This window comes from Oryctolagus cuniculus, chromosome 18, assembly GCF_051225735.1.
Source record: "Oryctolagus cuniculus isolate XC-2025 breed Fujian yellow rabbit chromosome 18, ASM5122573v1, whole genome shotgun sequence".
Lineage (NCBI taxonomy): Eukaryota > Metazoa > Chordata > Mammalia > Lagomorpha > Leporidae > Oryctolagus > Oryctolagus cuniculus.
The window spans coordinates 45,840,299-45,864,423 of record NC_142884.1 but is presented as its reverse complement, the minus strand read 5'-3'; positions in this window follow the sequence as shown (position 1 = coordinate 45,864,423).

Below are 24,125 nucleotides of genomic sequence, written 5' to 3'. Positions count from 1 at the left end.
TAGATGTTTCAAAGGTATAAACCATGGATATTCCACTTTTTTTTTAACCTACTAAAGGGACAGTTTCATATGGTGTGAACTTAATTGAATAAAATTCCCTTTCAGCTTTGTTGTGGGGCCATTGAGTTCCCTCCACAAAGCCTTGGGTCCAAATCTAAATGAGTTTCCTTGCAAGGTGGCAGAATCAGATAACACAGAGGCAGATCCACTCTATGTATGGCACTTGGAGAGCTGGGCCCAACCCGTCCTGTTGGGTGAAGAAGGTGGGCGTGGTAGCCACTGTCCCCAGATCACATCTTCTCACACCCGGTCCTGAAGTTCAAATCTTCACTTTTTTTTTTTTTTTTTTTTGACAGGCAGAGTGGACAGTGAGAGAGAGAGACAGAGAGAGAAAGGTCTTCCTTTGCCGTTGGTTCACCCTCCAATGGCCGCCGCTGCAGCCGGCGCACCGCACTGATCCGATGGCAGGAGCCAGGAGCCAGGTACTTATCCTGGTCTCCCATGGGGTGCAGGGCCCAAGCACCTGAGCCATCCTCCACTGCACTCCCTGGCCATAGCAGAGAGCTGGCCTGGAAGAGGGGCAACCGGGATAGAATCCGGCGCCCCGACCGGGACTAGAACCCGGTGTGCCGGCGCCGCAAGGTGGAGGATTAGCCTATTGAGCCACGGCGCCGGCCCAAATCTTCACTTTGAACAGCCTCGAAAAGAGGACCTCTGCCCATGTTCTCACGCCTGTCCCTCGGCTCCGTGAAGCAATTTCCACAGAAACGATAGTCTGCCACCACCTAAGAGTTTACTAAGAATAAAAATTGAATTTCGTCTGCCTGTTGACAAGCTGATTGATCTGGGGGCTCTCGCGACCGAATCCTCTCCTAAGCACATTCTCATTTATCATGTGCAAGATTGTTTCAAAATCAATAGCGACCCTGTGTAGATGAGCATCTACCAGGGACCCGTTAGGGCCCACAGCTTTCCCTGTGAGGCTGCTAATGTTTTTTGACAGAATTATCTCAACAGTCCAGTTTCCACGTCCAGTTTCCCCGTACATTTGCCGGAATCGTTTATGGAAGCCTTGCTTTTCAGTATGCATCTTGCAGGTGTCATGATTCTAGAGTTGGTCATTTTTGTCATAAGGTTCATTTCTTGCCTTTACTTTCTCAAACTCCGTGGCTGCATAGGGTAGCTAATAGGGTAAGATCTTAATCGATTGTATCAGGAAATGACTTTGTACACAACTTGCATCAGAGGGCATCCCCTAGAGGGGTAGGAGTGAGGCAACCTGGCTTCACCGCATCAACCATAGATTGTCAAATCTCTTTCTCTCTGCCTTAGTTTAAGAAGTTGGATCCGGGGCCAGCGCCGTGGCTCACTTGGTTAATCCTCCCCCTGTGGCACCGGTATCCCATATGGGCGCTGGGTTCTAGTCCCGGTTGCTCCTCCTCCAGTCCAGCTCTCTGCTGTGGCCTGGGAGGGCAGTGGAGGATGGCCCAAGTGCTTGGGCCCTGCACCCGCATGGGAGACCAGGAAGAAGCACCTGGCACCTGGCTCCTGGCTTCGGATCGGCGCAGCGCGCCAGCCGTATTGGCCATTTGGGGAGTGAACCAACGGGAGGAAGACCTTTCTCTCTGTCTCTCTCTCTCTCGCTAACTCTGCCTGTCAAAAAAAAAAAAAAAAAAAAAAAGTTGGATCCGTGAAGTCTTCTGGAGAGTTTTTTTTTTTTTTTTAAACAAAATGTTTGTCCACAGCAGGAGCTGCAAATGGAAGTTTCATGAGTATGATTCAGTCTGTGGGTGGACTTCATTTGTCTTCCAAAGTATCTGTTTTGTTCTTAGCACAATTTAATTTGGCTTTTTCCTAGTTTATTTTTTCAAGTGTTTATTTATTTATTTGAAAAGCAGAGAGGTATAGAGAAAGTAAAAGAGAGAGAGGGAAAGAGAGAGAGAGATTGATTTGCCATCTGTTGGTTCACTCCCCTAAAAGGCCACAACAGCCAGAGCTGGGCCAGGCCCAAGTCTGCACCTCAGAACTCCATCACAGCCTCCCACGTGGGCCATCATCTGCTGTCTCCCAGGTTGTGTGTTAGCAAGACGCTGTATTGAAAGTAGAGGTGTGACTTGATCCCAGCCACTCAGCCATGGGATGTAGGCATCCCAGGCAGTAGCCTAACTGAGCAACAACCCTGCTCCTCCATTTTATTTTTAAAATTAACTAATTGATATTTTAAATTTACATCTAGTACAATTCATTATTTCTGATATGTCAGTTCTATAGATTCTGACACATAGGCAGATTCTTGTGTACACTTCAGGCAAAACAGAGAAGAGTAACACTGAAGAGAATCCTTTTGTACTTTCCCTTTGTTTAAGCCCCTCCTACACCCTGCCACCTGCCACCTGCCACCTGCCACACCCAGCTCTGACAACCACTTCTGTGTTCTCCATTCTGGTAGTTTCACCTGTTTTATCTACTCTACAAATGAAGCTATTCATTTATATAACTTTTTGAGATCGAGTTCTTAGCATAATGCATTTGGAGTTACTGTGTTGTGTGCCATCAACAATTTGCTGCTGGTTTATTGCTCACTAGTGTTTCTTTGCGTGGATGTACCATGGCTTGGCTATCCATCTACCCAGTGAAAGATCTCTGGGCTATTTCTAGTTTTTGATAATTATGGATGGTGTTGCTATAAACATTTGAGTACAGATTTTTGTATGACCCTAAGTTTTCATTTCTCTAATTTAAATATCTAGAGGCAGTATTCCCGGATCATGTGCTAAGTAAGAGTGTGCTTAACTATAAAGGAACCATAAGAATCTTTTCTGGAACTACTGTGCCATTTTGCACTCGCATCAGTCATGCAAGAAAATCCTTGCTTCTCTGCACCCTCACTGACACTTGATACTGTCAGATTATTTTACTGTAAAATTTTTAATGTTTGTTTATTTACTTTTATTTAAAAAACAGAAAGGGGAGAAGCAGTGAAAGAGAGAGAGAGAGCTTCCATTCACTGGTTCACTCTCCAGATGCCTCCAGCAACAAGGGCTGGGCTGGGATAAAGGCAGGAGCCAGGGACTCCAGCTGGGTCTCCTGTATGGGAGGAAGGGACCCAGGCACTTGAGCCTTCGTCTTCTGTCTCCCAGGATGCACATTAGCAGGAAGCTAGATCAAAAGTAGTTACAGGACCCAAACCCAACACTCCAGTTTGGGATGCTGGTGTCCCAAGGGCAGCTTCACTCCCCAGTATTTAAAAAAATTATATTTCTAATAGGTATTTATTGTACCTCATTGTCATTTCCCTAATGACATATAACATGGAACTTCTTTTCGGGTTTCCTTGGCATCATATATCTTCTTTGGTGAAGTTTTTGTACAAATCTTTTGCCTGGTTTTTAAAATGGGCTCTTATTTCCTGATTATTTTGTTTTGAATGTTCTTTATATACTTTGGATACATGTTCTTGGAAGTATATGTGCTTTACAAATAATTTCCCTAGTGTGTTACTTGTTTTTTATTATTTTAATTGCATCCTTTAAAGGAATAAAGTGTTTAAATTCGATAAAGTTCATCATGGCTTCCTCTTAACGTTTTTCCCCTAGGTTTTACTCATGCTATGACTTTTTCATATTCTACTGTTTTGATGTCATACTTCAGAAATCTTTGCCTAATAGAAGATCCCATTTTATATTGGCATCTGTGACCCATTTTGATAACTTTCTTATCTAGTGTGTGGTATGAGCCAAGGGAGTTTGTTGTTTGTTGCAGGTAGATTTTTCAGCACCATTTGTTGGTGCTGCTCTTTCTCCCTTGAAATTCATGTCAAAAATTAAGAAAATCAGTTGCTGGTGCTTGTGTGCACCTCTTTCTGGATTTTCTGTTTGATTCCATTGCTCTATGTATTTGTCTTTTCTTTAACACCACATGGTCTAGATTACTGTAGTTTTTTTAGTACAATTCAATTTGAGTTGTGCAAGTCTTCCAACTTTATTTTTTAATTTTAATAGTAATTTATATGTCATTGTCATTTATGTAAACGCAAGTTTATGAGTATTTTACAGTACTCTTTATTTCAAATAGAAATGTTTTAGTAAAAAGAAAAAAGAATATTTTTTCTTTATGAAGAATCATACTTGAAGGCCACCAATGTGGAGCCTCGTGACATGTTCAGGGTAACTGACATATAATTAAACTACAATCATGAAGGCTTTTACAGTTTATAATTCTAAACCAGAGTATTATTTATAAAGAAGTGCAAATTGACTTTTACATTCAACTTTAGTTAATTAAGGCACTTAGCATTCTTCCTGAATAATACATTTAGCTTCTCACATTTCCTGCTTAAATCTACTCAGAATTATTTTGTAGTAAAATAATCTTCACCTACTCTTACTACAGCCATTTGATTGCTTCCTTTGTGAGTGCAGGAAGGCCTGTGTAACATTGGACACTGCTATTAAGCTGGTCTATTTTATCAAAATCATCTTGACTATTCTAGTTTTGTAACATTTCTATACAAATTTCAAATCAGTGTGTATGTACGGAGAATCTTGTTGGGGTTGCATTAAATCTATGAATCAATTTGGAGAGAGTTGACGTCTGAACTCCGTCTTGACTGTATTGGCACTTTCATGCCGTAGACACAGTAGCTTTCTGTTTCTTTAGGTCTTCCTTGATCTCATCTGTCAACATTATGTAATTTTACCATACAGATCCTGCACATATTTTATTAGATTTATACCTAAGATATCTAAGATATATATATTTATATATGAAGATACAACTCTTCAGAGCTATTGTCAATGTTTTTTAAATGTTTCAATTGTTTGCTCATTGTTAGTAGACAGGAATGATTAATTTCTATATATTAATCATTTATTCTATAACTTAGCTAAACTCTGGTGTTAGTGTTAGGAGCTTTCTTAGATTTCTAGTGATTTTTTATGTAGAGTATCATGTAGAGTATCTGACAGAGAAGGTTATTTTTTAAAAAAAAGATTTAAAAGATTTATTTATTTGTTTGAAAATCAGGGTTACAGAAGGAGAGAGACCTTCCATCTTCTGGTTCGCTCCCCAAATGGCTGCAACAGCTGGAGCGGAGCCAGGCTGAAGCCAGGAGTCTGACTCTGTCTGGGTCTCGCACATGAGTGGCAGGGGCCCAAGCACTGCACCGCATCATCCCGGGCACATTAGCAGGGAGCTGGCTAGGAAGTGGAGCAGCTGGGACTCGAACTGGTGCTCATAAGGGATGCCGGTGTCACAGGCAACAGCTTGACACACTGAGCCACAATGCTGGCCCCAGAGTTTGTTTTTTTCCAAATATGAATCTCTTTTATTTCTTTTTATAGACTGATTGAATTTGCTTGGACATCCAATATAAAACTGATTAGGGGTGGTGAGAATTGACAACCTTAACTGCTACTGATCTTTTGGAGAAAATATTCAGTATGGTGTTGGCTAAAGGGTTTCTCATAGATACCCCTTATTAAGGACCCTTCTATTCCTAGTTTGCTTAGAGTATTTTAATTATGAATGGATGTTGAAATTTGTCAAATGCTTTCTTGGCAACTATTGATAGGATCATATAGTGTGATGAATTACAAGATTGATTTTTTTTGGTGAGTTTGAGCCAACTTTTCAATCCTATGATAAACTCCACTTAGTTGTCAACAGTTTTAAAGATTTACTTGTTAATTATGTCGTTATTTATTTGAAAGGCAGAGTGACAGAGAGAGGTAGAAACAGAGAAAGAGATCTTTTATCCACTAGTTCACTGTCCAAATGGCTGCAACAGCCAGGTCTGGACCAGGATGAAGACAGCAGCCAAGAACTCTATCTTGATCTCCCATGTGGGTATCAGGGGCCACAATACTTGGGCCATTGCTTTCTGCTTTCTGGGTACATTAGCAGGAAGCCAGATGGGAACTGGAGCAGCTGGCCCTTGAACTGGTACTCTGAGGTGGACTGCTGTCATTGCAAACAGCTGCTTGACCCATTGCACCAAAACCCCAACCCAATTTTTTTTTTTTTTTGATGAAGCAGCATTTCAATGAACACTTTAAATTTTTAGTTTTTCTTATAAATTCAGCAGCTCTAATGACACTGCCTGGTCACAAACTGGAGTTGACTAGAAGCCGTCATCTACTAGACTGAGGGGGTTCCCCGGGTCAATCCCAGTAGAGGCCGGCATGAGGAATTATTCATCATGGTGAATGGCTTTTAAAATCAAACAACTACCTCACATTTACTAATAAATGAAAAGCCAAAGACAGACAAAAAGCACTGTGTGGTTCAGGGAAAGCCTAAGAAACATGAAAGCATGGACAAGTGGAAAGTGATCAATATCCTCGAGTATTTTCCCACCCACTTTTATTCCAGTTGCCACCACCTTATTTCCTGTGGCCATTTGGATTTGGAATTCTTTTAAAAGAACATTCCAGGTGTCATTCCATTTCTCTATCCAACGCACAACCAAGCTGGACTTCCAGAGCCTTCCACAGTGACTGCAGGGGAGCAACCAAGTGTACTTTTTTAAGGATTTGCAAGTTAGACAAAGGCGGTGTAATGAAAGCCTCATTTCATTTCTTCTGTCTTAGTTTGATGATCTTTTGTGTCCCACTACATCTTTATTATCAATATAACTATTCACTCCACTTTGATCGCAGGGTGATGATCTTGGGGGTACAGGGTGTAGGGGAATGGGGAAAAGGACAATGCTTTTGTTCCATGGTTTCCATTCATTGGGAAATTCACTTAAGTGTACAATGAAAACCATTCCCGCAAACACATACCAGTCTTTTGCACCTCTGTGTCTCATCCACATTAGCCCCTGCTGCCTGGAGTGTCATCTGTCTGCTTCTTCTTCTATGCCTGCCAAAGCGCCTAGTGCCCTGGGGGCCCCTCCTGACTCAAAGGAAGCCTCAGTGATGCTCTCCCCAGGGCTCGCTCCCCACCTCTCCCCTCTAGAAGCCCATTGGCTGTCATCATCAGATAGCTGTCATCAGAACTCTTAGAGCAGATTTTAACAAGCAAAATATGCACATGATAAAGGAAAAGTCGGAGTTCCTGAAATTTTAATTACTCAAACCTGTCTCCCACCCATGCTGAACCCCATGTCCTCTGATCCCTCCCCCTTGAGGAGGTGACTTCTCTCAGTCTCCAGCATTTGCTTCTGGTGGCTCTCTCTGTGAAGCTAACACCTTATACACAAATGGGGAAGCCATTCCCATTTCCTCACCTTGTACTTTATTACTTGAAATGCATCTGAAAAGATTACATTTTCAAAGTATGTATTGAAGATTATTCTGTATCAGTATATGTACTCTTGTACCCAAAAGTGTTTATTGAATGTCTACTATACACCAACACTGTTTTAACTTCTAGGAATGCAGCATTGAACAATAAACAGATGCACTATCCTCATTGATTTATTCTACTTGTTTGGATTGAAAAGTTGACAGTTTTGATTGACAAATCAAAATGATGTAAAGAAAAATTATTTACATATTTTTGCATCACCTTATACAACATAATGTGTGTTATGATAGGTAGAACTAAATGCCATGAAGGAAAACAAGAAAGGAGGAAATGTTGGAAGATGGGATTAAAATTGAAATAGAGTGACCAGAAAAGGCCTCTCTAAGATGACCATTTACCGAGGAGGTAGACCTGTAGTAGGTTCATTTTGATGACCTTTTTAAGTTCAGCATACATTCTAAATGTATATCATAATAATTCATCAGCCAATGATAAGAAATTATCAGGTTGTTTTCACTCTATGATTGATAAACAGTGCTACAAAGATTACCTCTGTATCCATTGTTTACAAAGATGTCCACATTTAAATATGATGGGAAAATATTCTTAAAAGTAGAATAGCTGTATATGAAGAAATAATTACTTGTGTATGTATCCGCATCATCCCACATGACTATATGTCTTAAGAGTGGAGACTAAATTTTAGACATTTTTTATTTTCCTGAGCCTAGAGGCCGTCTTTGGTTTGAATAGAAAACAACTCAGAACAATGGCAGAATGGTCTGAGTATGACTTTTTATTGTCCCAGTAGGCACACCAGCTGGCTCAGTCCTGCACACTACACCCTACAGCTTCAGTATACGGCTGCCCACTTGGCTGCCAGCTGACAGGCCTGAAGTTATTACAGGACCCTATATAGGACAGAAAGTGAAAAGTTTCTTCCCTTAGCCAATAAATATTATTTTTCATCCTTTGCATGGAACAGCCACTGAGTCCTGAGCATGTTAAGCCACAGAGAGTCATCCAAAAGGACCAAAAGAATAATTCACATAAAATACTGACTTTCAAGCTATGCACATCTCCTTCCACAAGCCTTTTCTTTGTGTATCCTCAAGATCAAGGTGACTAAGAAAATTAGCACACTCCAAGTGCTGTTGAGCATGTAAAGTTAAAATCAGTCTAGTTTCAGGGGGAAAAAAAGCAAACGATTCTCCTGAAAAAGACATGATGGATATGTAGCAACCTGGGGCTCTGATAGTATTTCCAGAGGATATCAGAACATTTGCAATTATTCAGTGCGTGGACCTCATGGACTCCCTGCTATTATCTTCGTTGGCCATAAAGGAAAGTATCCTTGAAGCCAGTAGGAAAAGGTCATCTCATAAACACAGTGAGCAAGTTCTTCGCTCCTAGTTTGGTTCAAGGAGGTAAAAGGAAAATATATTCATAAGGAAGTCAGCTATAAACAGCTCCTTGGTATGCCTGAATTTGTAAGACAAATTCTTGCTGATGTCTGTGCCCAGGGTTCCCAAGTAGAGTTAGCAAAAAGCTCTTTCTCTTAAACCCTCGTATCTTATTATTTTTATAACACAAATTGCTGTTAGGCCTTTCTGTGGAATAGACGATGATGAGAATTTACACATGCTGGACAGATAAATGATTCAATTCTTAGTTACAAGAGACTGTTGACAGTGATTACTGATGCTCATTTCTTTCGTGCACATTATGTGGGGTGGGAAACTCCAGGTTTAGAGGCCTTTCATGTTTTTTCAAAGTCAATCAGTCACTCACATAATAATTATTTATTATTCCACATTGGCAGATAGTTGGGTGCATTTATGACAGTTAAGAGCTTTAGACAAAATGCTGCAAAGTGGCACAACTGATAAAATATTTTACAGCATGGGAGATAGCAACAATAATTACAAAAGCCTTGGTACAATACTAGAATAAAAAGAAATTGGCAGGTTTTCCTAGTGACTTGTGGCTGGTCTTCACCCATACTGTTGACTTGTTCAAGAACAAGGTGCTGGTGTTTACCTAAGATTTAGATTGTAACCACTGGGAATCTTTATAAAGGGCCTCTTTCACTAAATTTCATCCACCCACCCATCTGTCTGCATGTTCCATTTTTCACTCATTCATCTAACTTTAATGAAGCATTTCCAAAGTAACCTGGTCAGTCCTGTCTATCCTATCTGATTGGAAAGACCCTCGGTTAAGAAGCAGGTGGATATGGGTTTTAGTTGAAATGGGGTCTACTTCTCCCAAATCCCTGCCCAGTTGTATCCCAGAGGTTCATCAGAGTTACATTTCCATGAAAATAGAAAGCATCAAATCTGGGTTATTGTATCACAGAGCTTGGTTAGTGTCACTCTATTTCTCAAATCTGTTTCATTTTGAAACCACATGACAAAAGAATGTACCGTGGGAACCGGCTTTCCCTCACTGTGCTGGCTTCCAATTGGCTGCCTGGAGTACTGTTTGCTTATGTTGTATCTCAGAGGTATTCTATGTACAGGCAGACCTGCAATACTTCAACACACCTGTGCCTAAAGATTGCTACACTATGAAGAAGCACACAATAAACACAAAAGGTCTTATGGGGAATGTAGGCATAGGAAGAAAACAGTCAAGAACAGCATTTGTGTTTAAACAACACACACCACAGGAATCTAATAAAATCAGTGGGACAGAGGCAGGCATTTTGCACAGTGGTTAAAAGGCTGCTAGGGATGCCAACGTCTCCTACCAGAGTGCCAGATGGAGTCATGGGTATCCTGCTTCTGATCCGGCTTCCTGCTAATTAGACTCAGAGGGGAATAGCTTGTGGCCCAAGTACTTGAATACCTATCACACAAGTGGAAGAATCCACTAAAATTCCACACTTCTGGTTTCAGCATGGCCAAGCTCAGGCTGTTGTGGGCATTTGGAGAGTGAATCAGTGGACGAAAGATCTCTTTCTGTCTTTGACTCTGCTTTTCAAATGAAAAGAAGTAAAATTTTAGAAGTATAAAAACAATAGAAAATCTGTCATGTTTTAAATGTGTAAGAAATTTATAAATACTATAAAAAGTATGGCACTTGCCCTTGAAAAGACTGTATTCTACCTTTGGAGATGGTGGTGCAAGGAGGGTGGCTTGTAAGTTTCTGTGAAATTGTAGGGCTACCTGAAATCTGATGGAAAGTCAATGTGGATGAGTGTGGCTCATAAGCAACATGACTTGAGGTTGCCAACTATGTACATGTGTGTGTTTTCGACATGGATCAGCTGGATACAGTTTTATGTGTTCAACTAGTGTTTCTTGCACAAAAAATGTGCAAAAGCAAACAAAATTTGCACGCTATTCAAATTTTCTTCTCTGCATTCAATATATTATTTCCAGTCTTCTATCCTCCTTTTTGATCCAGGCCTACTCCAGAAGTTACATTCTATGATGGTCAAAGGCCTATGGGAGACAGTCAACCTCTGAGTGGTCTCAACCAGAAATACCAATATAAATAGAGAGGAAGCAGCATTCTCACTGATGCAGTCCTTGGAATAATGAGCCTTCTAGTTCTGAACAAGTGCAAGGCAGCATAAATGAGACTCAAAGTATTTCTAATCTTGGTTCTTCAATCCTGATATGTACAATGCCTTTGTTTTCAGAGAATTTCTTCTGTAGGTGACCTATTGCTTGGCAGGCCTACTTCTTGGAGGTGGTACATTTTTCCTCTTCTCCTGTGTCTTTCCTATTTGAAAAAAGGAGGCCTCCTCCCTATTTTTAATACTTTCTTTTGGGTGTTTTGCTCAAATTCGGGACAATAAATGGATGATGAAAATCTGAATTCTTGTGGCGTTGGTCCTTCAGTGGTTGTTGAGAACTGGGAGTTCTTTTGAGGGACTGATGGATTCTTGCCAGTCTCCGGGGATCTCTACTGTCCCCAAATCAGAAAATTTCAGAGCGGGTCAGGACGTCATAAATTATGGCACCCTATTTCCTGGCTAGTGCCCGAATTCCATGCACAATACATCCTCTGTATGTTTTTCCAGTCTCTTCTTGAACTATCTTCTGTGACAGCAAACTCATTAGCCATCCCTGTGGTCCATCTTACTGCTGGAAATTTTCTTCACTAAATGTAAATCTGTCCCTGATGCATGTTCTTAGAAATGAAGGGAGAAGCTATCATACCACTCAGGGATCTGTGCCAGAGACAGAAAGCATTCTAGATATTCTAATCAAAAGGTAAGTATTAAAGGAAATTATGTACTTTCAATATTAGTGGAAAAAATAAGTGGGTTGGAAGTTAAGAGATTGATATTGGCTTTTTAAAAATGTAACATTGAGCCCTAATATACATACAAAAGCACCATTGAACTTTTTACTTCAAGATCACCTGCTGGCACGCTGCTTCTATTCCAGTTCCCCACAGCTGTCCCACCCCCGCAGGTCTGACTTCCAGACACTAGAGCGTGGAATCAGGCAGTGAGAGACACAGCTGCCCTTGTAGGTTGCTTGTGAGGCATTTTCACTGGAGAAAGATGTCTCTGACTGTTTTTACCTTCTGAATATTATAGAATGCATCTCATTCACAGAACCCAAGTCACACTGGGGGCTCTGGCTGAAAGGTAGTCTAAGAAAAAATACTTTTTTTTCTTTTAATTTTAGCAACCTCTGTGTTGTGGGGGTGTACATGGCAGGATGTAAAAATGCATTACCAAAGGAACAATAGAAGTATTAAAGAAGTTACCTAAGTTCTGATGTGCAGAAGTCTGTTACCAAAAGTATTTCTTCCAGTGCCTTTACCCACATAATCTACAGTCATAGATTTCAAGAAAAATGCTTAGCCACTATAAGACATTAACAAGCAAGTTCAAAATAATTTTATGGATTTGCATTAGTCAATTATCCAAATCTGATGAGTAAGGAATTACTGTCAGAGACCTGTGATTCAATAAGGAAGCTGGGGGAAGGGCCAGGAGAGGAACTGGTAATGAATATAAATGAGATCTTGTTCCTCAAGAAAAAGAGTAACTTCTAATCTTTTCTTGAGAATTCTATAGGAAAACAAAAAGAAAGTACCTCACAGATGGGACCATCACATCAAGGCTCAAAAGGATTCCACAGTAGAGGCACAATCTTCAAATGTGTACCAATAGATAATGGCAGGCTACCATGATCATTCCACTGCAACTACACTTGACCAGTGGAGAAGAGATCAAAATTTATGGGATGCCAAAGACCTTTGCCTGTTCTCTCTGGAGAGTTGGAGAGCGATCAGGAAGTTTATTCACTTGTAAACACACCTTATTTTTAACATCTTAGTCATATTCAGCTGAGTTATCATTGCTTATGTTATTCAAATGACTCATTTCCTCTTGCCGCCTGCAAATATTAGACATTATCATATCCCATATCTGTTTTATTTCTTGTAACCCTGAGAACTCTCATTTAGTTTATACAAAAAAGAGTGGAGAAAATGCAAGAAAGGAAAAAGCAAAGTACATGTATCTTTTTATTTGAAGCCCGAGCAAGCTAGAAAGGTCCAGTTAGTGTTCATTGTAGAATGTAGATGGATGACAGCAATAAAATCAGATACAGGAAAAGAGCAATCGAATCACTGAGTAGGTCACATTCCAAATATATTATATCAGGATGGGGGGCTCTACCTCAGGGCATGCGTTCCCTTTTACAAAAGGCCTCTGATACGTGTCCATGAATCCTTCCCTTCAATCTAGATATGCCCAAATCGATACTATATTTCAAACATTGTCCTATACTAAGATTGCTTTCGGATTGTTCCATGACATCTTGTGTTTGTTTCTGCATTTTTGTCTTTGCTGCTGATAGTCAGTGCTAGTGGGGCCCCATCCAAATCCCCTTTACCTGGCCATGCATTCACCTTAAACTGCCGAGCTGCCCTGCCTACAGGTTACCTGTTACTTCAAGGGGTGGCCCATGATCAATGATTGACAGATACTGAATTCAATAAGCTCCTTCTCTTAAAGGGAAGAAATTGACAAAGCAATGTATACATCTAAATTTGTATTGTGTACTCTCCTTTTAGGCAACCTGACCTAAAAATATGCTAATGTAGCATTTGCCTTTTTCTGCTTGAAATACTAAGTCCACGTCCTTTCTGCTTTCCCAAGGGAGTCAAGATCTGACTTTGTTTCCATAGTCCTTTCAGAACCCTTCTCTGATAGTCCAGGACAGTGACACTCAACTGAGACCTCTCGCAGAGCATATATACTATCTTGTGGGAATTAGTTGCTGGCTCTCTCTCTCTCTCTCTCTCACATACACACACACACACACACACACACACACACACACACTGCAGTCCCCTCAGGGTGTGTGTGCTAGGATGGGTGTACAATGTGTGGTCAACAGATAGCATCCACCTTGCTCTGTCTGTACCAGATTCTCCAGAAGGACTGTTTCTCAAAATCAATGTCCAGAAACTGAGATGTTACATTGAAGAAGCTGGGTCTGGGATAAAAAGAACACATTTTGGTGGACCCTTGTGAAGGATGCTGATTTGTTCTTTTTAAAGAAAGGTAGGTCAGCCTCTTGTCAGAATGGAAATGGTTTTCTCCAGAGTTCCACAAAGCTATGCTTTCTAAAGCATAATTTTCTCTAGGTAAACAGAGAATGTAAGAGTCTATCTTCAAATACATTTGGAAATACATACACTATAACCAATGAAAATGCACGATGAATGCTAAAAGCTCTGCAATGTCCAATGAGTTTAAAATTATGTAAGTTTATTGCATCTAGCATTGTATTACAGATCCTGTAGGCACGTGACCACGGAATGCAGGTCAGCATTACAAGAATTATCCTGTAGAACTATTCCTCATAGAAATCTTTAGGGAAATGCTGGGTGTGGTAGTGATGGTATTGGGATAGGGCAGGAGCAAGTGAGGGTCTCAGGTCTCAGTCACCTGAGAGCATGTGTCATTTTCATAAACCCGTTCTAAACTGCTGGAGGATTAGGTACAGGGCCAGTCATTCTTTTTGTTTGTTTGATTTTGGGGGAGGGATCATTTGGTTATAAGCAGCTTTTCTTTCATCATGTAGGTGGGATGCTGGGTAGCAGCTTGTCTTGTGTGTGTTGGAAACTCAGTCATTCTGTTCCTCTTGCCTCCCCTTCTCATTGCAAGATGTCCCGGGGTGACTGGGAATTGTGAGTCTCCTTGAATAGACAGAGTTTCCTCTGGACTTGCTGAAACATGCAGGTCGGTTTAGTTCGGGGTTGAGTAGAAACTGAATGGTAGTAAAAATGAATTTTTTTAAAACAAAACTATTGGTCCTGGAACCATTCCTCCGCATGCCATTCTAGGAATTATAGAACTGGTTCCTCACGAGAATCTATGGGTGCAATAGAACAGGAGTTAGCATCTTTCCCACTTCACAAGGAAGGTAAAGGCGGCTCAGAGGGAAGATAGCTGTCTTGGCTCGTTTGTATTTCATTCAAGTTTCCATGCATTGATCCACTCGGGAAATGTTTGCCAAGCACCGACTCTGTGCCTGGCCCCGGACACCTGCATGCTTCCTGTATTTGCTTAGTCTACACAGAAAATGAGCAAGCACTTCACAGAGACCAAGTACTCGATCTTGACACAGGAGCAAGACAGTGTTCGAGTCAACTTGACACGTGGGGGTTAAGTCCGTACTCTGTGTGGGCCCTGAATCCAGGCCATTTATTTGGGGAAATTTAAAGATTATGAAAGCTAGAAACCAGATTCCCACTTCTGTTTTTCTGCGTTGATATTTTAACTGTTTGATTTATGTCTTCTTTGAATACAAATGTTATTAAAACTTACAAGGTTTTATACTTTCCTAAACTCTTAGTAGAGATTAGTAACTTTAGTGTTACAGTAGAAGGTGGTACAACACTCAATGTTCTCTCTTCTGGATTCTGTGTAGGGAGAAAATTCTTGAACTAGAGAATTTATGTCTCTGTTTAGCGAACATAATGATAACTATAATAAGTACCTATTTAGAATAATATTATCAAGTACAGCTGCTCACATAAAACACATCATTACTTTTGGGTGGATCAAAGGCTATGTGGGATTCTTAGGCCCCAACGCAGGATTTCGCAGCCTGGATCCTCTTGATGCTTGGAGCTGAATAACTTTGCTGCAGGGGCTGTTCTGTGAATTATAGGATATTTATCAGCAACCTAATCCTCTTCCCACTGGATCTCAGGAGTTTGCCCGGAGTTATGCCAACCAAAACTATCTCCAGACATTGCCCAACGTCCTGGAGGAGGAGGGAAAACTCTCCCAGTGGAGAACCACAGCCCTAATGCATGCTCCATGTGCTGGGTGGACTTGAATTCCAGGAGCTTTAGCAAGGAGGGTAGATAAGGCAGTTTTGCAAGGTGTGACAAGCTCTAAAGCAACTTGATGAGGGTCAGGCCAAGGGTCGGCTCCATAGAGGAGGTAAGTGCCTGAGTTCTTCTGGCTCCAGCCTGCTGCCAGGCCATTTGCTCCACTGTGGCAGTGAGCCTCACGTGGTAGTTTTGGCTGAACCCTGTGTGTGAGCTTTGCAGCTGGAGGTAAGAGCATGGTGAGGAAGGACAGCCTCAGGCCCACATGGACACACCCGTATGAATGGGTCATTTGAGGTGAGGAGACTGTGGCATGTGCCTTTGGGTTTTATCCAGAACCATGTCTATCTGTACCTAAGCAGCCAAGCCCCAGTGTTCTTCCAGCAGCCCTACCCTAGCCAGCCACTGAGTGCAGGGAGAATGGATGCTTGCCTAGTGACAAGCACACTGTGACTTTTCAGACTCCAGATCGAAGATGGTGGGCGTCTGACTATTTGTCTGTGTATATCACGCCTTGAGTCACCCAACACTGGTTGGGCAGGGCTTGGGGTTGGGAGGGAGCCATGGGGCCTAAGCCTGTTTATGACAATGTCATATTTCACTGGCCGCGTCTGGACCCCACCTGTCTCCTTAATCTCCTCGGAGTGCCGGGGCTCCCTCTGTGGGCTGCATATTATTCCAGTGACTTCAGTGGGCGCTGTAGTCTCCAATTTCCTAACCTTTCTATTAAAATTAATATTTAGATTTTATAACTTTAAAACTGGAAGAATGATGGAGGCAGTATTTGATGTTTATGTCTCTCAGTCACGAAAATGCTCCCCATCTCACTCATGCCGGGCCACACACATGTAGTCACAATAAATAGCATTTAACGTGTTTACAGTACAGAGAGGATGAGGAGGACTTCTGTTTTTATATTGATGTACTCAGCTGGGCTGGGGATACTATTGTTTACAATGAGCTACATTTTTTGTTGTTCTGATTTACCCTCAAATTAAATCTTTATTTCAGAAACCAACCCCAGGGAGTCTCTGTAACGAGGGTATGTAATAAACAGCATTAAGAGAGGGCCCGTAGCCGCTGCTCCCTGGTAATTAGTCCAAATGTCTCAATCAGAGTGGTTTTCAAAGTTTTATGGTCTCAGTTTGGTCACAGGTTTATTTGTAAAAAGCTGGTTTGGCATTTTGTTCAGCCTGGCCTTTGCCCTTTGGGGAGGGGGTCTGGGAGGGAGGGTGGGCGACCGGGGACAGAATGGGAAAGTCTGAGCCCAGATTTGCTGGGCAGGGGGCGGGGGGGGGGGGCGTGCGCATGTTCCTTGCTGCCATCTGTTTCCAGACTAAAAATTATCTGAGTTGAAAGGCACTAGGAAGGGGAAATAAATATCTAGCCTCTCTTTTGGGGACAGGCAGAGGAGGAGAAGGGCCGAGGCTGGGGCGGGATGCGTGGGAGCATTCCCATCACAGTGGGGTGACAGTCTCATAAACCTCCCCAGGAGGGGAGAGGCCGTTTGAAAACTCTAAGGGCCCCCCTCGGCGGGTGGGACCTAGAGCCTGCCCTGGGCACAAGCTCTTGCCCAGCTTAGTGGGAAGAAAGAAGCCGGGTCCTTAAGGACATCCCTACCCCCCCGCCCACACACACACGCACACCCTTTTAGTAGATCCCAGGAGTCCTGTAAGCCATTGAGACCTGCCACTTGCCTAGGACAGCTGCCTCCCCAAGGAAGCAGAAAGCGCACGGGGCCAGCTGGATCAGACACCCCTTGCACCCTCAGGGCAGGGCAAGCAGACAGGCCAGGGGGTGTCTCGGTTTATGGACTCTGCCACCACCCCGACTGTCTGTGGAAGACCAGGGCCATCCCTCTGTGTGAAGCAGGCACCGAGATGAACACACAGATACTGAGCTGCTCATGCTAAAGCCAAATGGCAAGACCAGGGCCTGGACAGCTTGGAGGCTACTTAGGGTGTGATGGATGAGCACGTTACATGCGGACGCCCCAGAAAGGCTGGGGTCTGGGGTGATGCCCCGCTTCCTGCTGGCGAGTCCCTCAAGCTGGGTGTGAAGGGCCCACTAGGTCCAGGGCAAAGGAAGAAAATGTGGGGAGAGAGCCGCCAAGGGAGCAGGGGGAAGGAGTTCAATTCCTGATCCCTCCTCACTCATCTTCCGTGTTCTTTATCTCTTAGACCTGTCTCCTGCAGAACCCAAGAAATCCACAATCACCAAGTCCAAGGACCTGCAAACATTGGCTCTAAAGGGCCCGATGACAACTATTTTAGGCTTTGTGGGCCTCTATTGCAACTACTCAACACTGCTATGCGTGCAAAGGCAGTCACACACTGTGTGTAAGCCAATGAGCATGATTGTGTTATAATAAAACTTTATTTGGAAGTTGAGTGGTGGGCAGAGTTTGGTCCATCCTTTGATTACCACTGATGTCATCATTTCATTCTATCTTCTGTGTTAATTCTGCTTTTTTCTTTAATCCTCCTCCCCATTCCTCCTTCCTCATTCCCTCTTTTCTTTCTCCTTTCTTTTTTCCCTCTCTTCCTTTCTTTTTTTTTTCTTATCCTTTCTTCTTTCTCTAGAGCTGCATCGTACACAGTGAATGGCACAGGAAGCACAACGATGAATGAACAAGTATGATACTCCCCTTTATGGGGCCTGTATTGGGGAATATTAATGAGAAGGCAAATCGTCAAAATAAAATGTGGCAAGTGAGGCTAGTTACGTAACATCTATTTCCATTTCTTTCTCACTATGAGAATCCACATTTCATTCAGAATCACAATGCCCTAGATTAAACACACTCACACACACACACACACACACACACACACCCCTTCTGCAGCCCTTGCAGCTAGATGTGGGCATGTGACAAAGTTCTGGTCAAAGAGACATAGGCGGCCGGCACCGGGGCTCACTAGGCTAATCCTCCGCTTGCGGTGCCGGCACCCCGGGTTCTAGTCCCGGTCGGGGCACCGGATTCTGTCCAGGTTGCCCCTCTTCCAGCCCAGCTCTCTGCTGTGGCCTGGGAGTGCACTGGAGGATGGCCCAGGTCCATGGGCCCTGCACCTGCATGGGAGACCAGGAGGAAGCACCTGGCTCCTGGCTTCGGATCAGTGCAGCGCGCCGGCCTCAGCGACCACTTGGGGGGTGAACCAAAAGAAAAAGAAAGACCTTTCTCTCTGTCTCTCTCTCTCTCACACTGTCTAACTCTGCCTATCCAAAAAAAAAAAAAAAAAAAAAAAAAAAAAAAAGAGAGAGAGAGACATAGGCAAAGTTCTTGGAGATAGTATCCATTCCCAAATGAAAAGGAAAATCCATTTGACTCTTGGTCCTTTGATTTTCTTTCCACCTGGAACAGTGCTGCAATTCCTGGAAGTGCAGCAGCTTTAATGCAAGCAAGAAAGCAGAAGGAGCCTGGGTTCCTGATGAATCTTAATTTTCTCTACTATCTTCCCTGAACTTTTTGTTGCATGAATAAATAATCCTCTTATGAAGTGACTGAAATAGATTTTTCTGTTACATACTATTCAACCAAATAGTAATGAACTAAATTATAGATTTACAAATTAGTGCTCCATAAGTATTTGCTGAGTCTAAAAAAGAAAATAAGTGCAATGACTAGTGTATTATTGAGGTGTCACCTCACTCCGTGCATCTCTACACTTAGCAATGATCTCAGGGACTGTAAGTGCAATCTGTGGCACCTCATGGCCACTCCCGCCCCAGCATTGTTTTAGAAATGATTTGTGAGCACTGGGACACTTACTAAGTCTGGCAAACCAGTGCAGTGCATTTAGATGGGAGGTAAGAGTAAGGGAATGTTTTGACTCAATTCTAGAGGCTTCCCAGAGCAAAAATTCTCTTTCAGAACTACTTAGCCATGAAATCTGTTAGTCTGAATTGTCTGCAGGTGTTCTGCCCTGACTGTATGAGTACCAAGCATTTTACAGATCAGTAAATAGAAACTGATGAGAGTATGAGTGTGCAAGTATTCGTGTGTATGCACGAGTTTGAGAATAAGGATACTTGTGAGCACAGCAACAGATTATCTTTTACCAGCTTGAGAACACCACTTAATAGCTCCGAATAAAAACCTGAACAGTCAGCTGAAGCCTTTGGCGGAGGCCTCAATTAGGTGTTGGCCATGGGAGGATCTACACACAGCCTTCCCTGATGGACATTGGCATGAGACTGATTTCTGAACACTTAAGCACACAACTCAGATTCATCTATCATGGTTGGTGGTGGAAGGTCTTAGTCTGTTCAGCGTGTGTGATAGAAAAGCATAGACTGGGGGCTGGTAAACCACAGAAATTTACTTCTCACATTGTAGAGGTCAAAGGGCCAGTGGATTCCATATCCGGTGAGGGCCTGCTGCCTGGGTCATCCTCAGAGTCGGGGATCTTGCCATGTCTCCAGGTGGCAGAGGGAAGGAGGTGCTCTTGGAATCTGTATTAAGAGGGCCAAGTCCTCGTGACCTAATCACCCGGGACCACACCTCCTAGTACAGTCCACCCTGGGCATCAGGATTTCACATGAGAATATTAAGGCAACACCCTCACTGGGACCATCCTATGGATGACCTGATATGGGGATTGGTGAAATGGGAAACCAGATAGAAAGTGCCCGGGAGGAGTTTAGTCCAAAGGGGAATTCTCTGTCGCTCTACCTGATTCTGATGACATTCTGCAAATGCACTGATTCCTTCTTGGAATCAAAGCCTGGGCTTAACTGCCCAGGATTAATGTCCTCTTCTCACCCAGGCGCCATGCCTTTGGCAGCCAGTAAACCTTAGGTATCCCCACTGTCTTCTGTCTGCTTGATCCTCTCCATCCTTTGTCCGTAGCTCATTACCGAACAGAGCACACTTTGGCTCCTGTTCAGTTCCATGACACCTTTCTTTGCTGCACAGTGCCACACCTGGACTGCACTCCTATGCCTTCTGGGAAATTTCGCTGCACTTTGCGGAAGCCCCCAGCTCCTGGGTCAGCATTCTGGAAGGGAAAGCAATTGATTCCTTCAGCCTCGCTGATGCAATTTTTGTACGTGTATCAAGTGTATTTTGACACAATCCCTTGAGTCACTGTGGTTTTCGATATTCTTGAGCCTATAATGAAAGTCAAAAGGAGGGGGATCTTTTCACTTCATGTTGATTTCTAATACTGATGGGACATTATCCCATTTGTGTCTCACAGGCTACAAGGGCTAGAATTAACCCCTCAGGTGTCAGGTTAGGTCCATCTCTTTCAGGACTGTGGCTGACAAAAGCTGATACTGACACAAGAGACAAAAGAATTTCTTGAGGAACACATGTCATTCTTATGCAGGTAACAATTTTTTATCATTATCAATTTTATGGTAGATACAACAGCTGCAGCAGAATTTGTAGGATTTTTTTTTTTTGGCTGTAAGGCATCTTTGAGAGTGTTTGCCAATTTTCTGTCTCAAAAAAAGGTGTCTTCGCATCTTGATTTAGCCCTGAATAATTCAACAGAATCTCTAATAACAGACTTGCATGTTGCAAAGCTCCAAAACATGTTGTAAGCTTAAAGAGGCCGCAAGAAATTTAGCATCACAAACAGAAGTCAAAGCATCAAAGCGCAGAGGTCTTTAAAGGAAGGAGTCAGTGCTTCCCACATGTGCTGGGTGCTTATTTTTGCTGACAGTTCCCTTGTTTGCCATACAGCAGTGGCTCCTGGTAGGGACAAAGAATATTCCTGGAGGTTGGGTATTGCTCTCAATTCCCTTTTTATGAGACTTGTGTTCTTATGACTTCTTTCCTCCCCCTCCCTCCCTCCCTCCCACCCACCCTCCCTCTCTCCCTCCCTCCTTCCTTCCTTCCTCCCTCCTTCCTTCCTTCCTTCCTTTGTCCCTCCCTCCCTTCTTCCTTCCTTCCTTCCTTTGTCCCTCCCTCCCTCCCTTCTTCCCTCCTCCCTCCTTCCTTCCTTCCTTCCTTTGTCCCTCCCTCCCTCCCTCCCTTCTTCCTTCCTCCCTCCTTCCTTCCTTCCTTCCTCCCTCCTTCCTTCCTTCCTTCCTTTGTCCATCCTTCCTTCCTTCCTTCCTTTGTCCCTCCCTCCCTCCTTCCCTCCCTTCTTCCTCCCTCCCTCCCTCTCTCCCTCCCTCCCTTCCTACCTTCCTTCCTTCCTTCCTTCCTTCCTTCCTTCCTTTACTTGATCATTGAGGACTTACAGCCACTGAGTTAGGCCTTGAGGTTTCATGATGAATAAAAACAAACCTAGAACCTCATCTAGGTTAGAACGTTACCTGTTCTCTTTCCCAAAGGCCAGATGGCCCTGGTATCTCTTTGTATTCTGAGATACACTAGTATTTTTCCAGCAGATTCCATCTCATCCTACTGACCCCTATTTTCCTCTTAATCTTCTGTAAGAGGCCATTGTTATTTAGTTATTTTCCACTGAAATCCTGGTAGATGTAGTAGAACCATTGGCCCACAGTGGAACTTGGAAAGGGACTGGGAATGTGTGATTTGGAATGATTATAACTTTGAAAGATGCCTTCATATGTTGGCTTCATATATTTTAAGGATTGTCATTAGAAGAGGAATTCATCTCAATCTATATCTTTCCAAGGGGCATATCTAAAACTAAATAGAGAGTGGGGTTTTGGTCCAGGCGAAGCGTGTGTTTTTTAGCAGTTAGGGGAAAGGGAGTTGTGCCTGATCTGTATTCACTCAGCAGATCTGCTGTGTTCGTTTTTCTCTGTATGGGTAGGACACGATTTACCAGCTTCCCATTGCTATTAGCATTTTGAGTCTATAGTTTTTATTTTGGGGGGCCATCTGATATATTATGAGAGGTTGGGCATCATCCCTGCCCTCTCTACCCCCTCAATGTCAATAGCAATGCCACCCTACCCCATTGTGACAATCAAAACTGTCACTGGCCTTGACCAAATATCCCTTAGGTAACAAATTACCTTAGTAGAGAAAAATGCACACACACACACACACACAAACACATGTGCATATATATACACACACATGGGTGTATCTGAGGTAGAACTGGGATTCTGATTTGAAGTCTACAGACTTCCTCGCAAACTACTATGCTTCCTGGAGATGTAGGGTTTCTGCTGTATCCAGCTGTTGGGTGAAACAGGAGGAAATTCTACCTCAGGTCAGTGGTTGGATCCCAAAAGCTGCAAGGCCACTGCTTCCAACTAACCGGTTGAGTAAATCTCTAAGACCAGATTCGGGTTAATAAAATTGGTGTCAATTTCTCAGGGAATAGACTGAACTGTGGTTATGACAGCGGGCCCCACAGGGCTCTTTGAAATATGATGCAAAGTTATGGGGTGGGATGAGTGGGAGAGCTTGAGCTTGTTTGGGGTTTAATTGGCAATCAAAAATGTGCTTCCTCAATGCAGGCATGTCACTGTAAAAGCACACCCAGGGCCTTGCTTTCTCTGGCTGAAGTTATTAATATGTGTTGATTGATGTCAAAATGGGAATTAAATCATAAATGTGTCTGGTGCCGCGGGCTGGGGCTCGGCAGCTTCTTTAGCCCTGACACTTTGGAGAGACAGCTCGCATGGCCTTGCCTCATTTTTTTGATGATTTCTTAAAGATTTCACTTTATCATCATTTGTCTCTGAGCAGGCTTTGCTCGCCATCCCACCCGTAGTATCTCTGCTCCGGCACAGTCAGAGCCCTGCTGTTACCTACAAAGGAAGCGCTTGGGTGGGTTTCATACTTGAGTTGAACAATGGGGTTGTACACTCTACAAAGAAAACAAAACCCAATAAACTGTTCCCAATTAGTGCTACTTACAGACATGTAACACCATGGCTGCTGACCCGGGGTGTGTGTTCCCTTCCCGTGGGAGTCCCAAAATTCCTAGCATCTGCTCACAGGCATAAAAAAAGCATGGTCTTTCTCATTTCCAAGTTAATCCAATTTGAGTGTAGATTGAGAGGGACCAGAGCTTCCCAAACGGCCTGGCAGAACCGGGCAGCTCAGCCAAACGTCGTTACCAGACCACACACGCTTGGTTTAATAGCCAGACTCGGAGCACTGGACCAGAGAGGAGGAAAATCAATGAATTTAAAATTCCTCAGAAACAGCCACCGTCTTCCTTCACCCTGTGGGGGCCTTCATTCTGGGCCCACCATTCCTCGTGTGCATTTCAAGTCTTCTAAGGGGGTCCCTGAGTGTGGGGGGGGGGCTTACAGCAGGTCATTTTCTGCAACATTGATGACCATCTCACTTCCTCACTAAAGAAGATGTGGGGACGGTGGGCATCGTGGTGAAGCCGTGACTTGCAGCACCAGCATCCCATATTGCAGTGCTTGTTTGAGTCCCAGCTGCTCTGCTTCCAGTTTGGCTTCCAACCAGCGCACCTGGGAAGGCACTGATGGATGCTTGGGCCCCTGCCACCCATGTGGGAGACCCAGATGGAGTTTTGTGCTCCTGGTTTCAGCCTAGCCCAGCCTCTGGCTGGTGTGACCATTTGGAGAGTGAACCAGCAGAAGGAATATTCTTTCTCTCTCTGTCTCTCTCTCTCTGCTTCCACCCTGTTTCTCTCTAACAC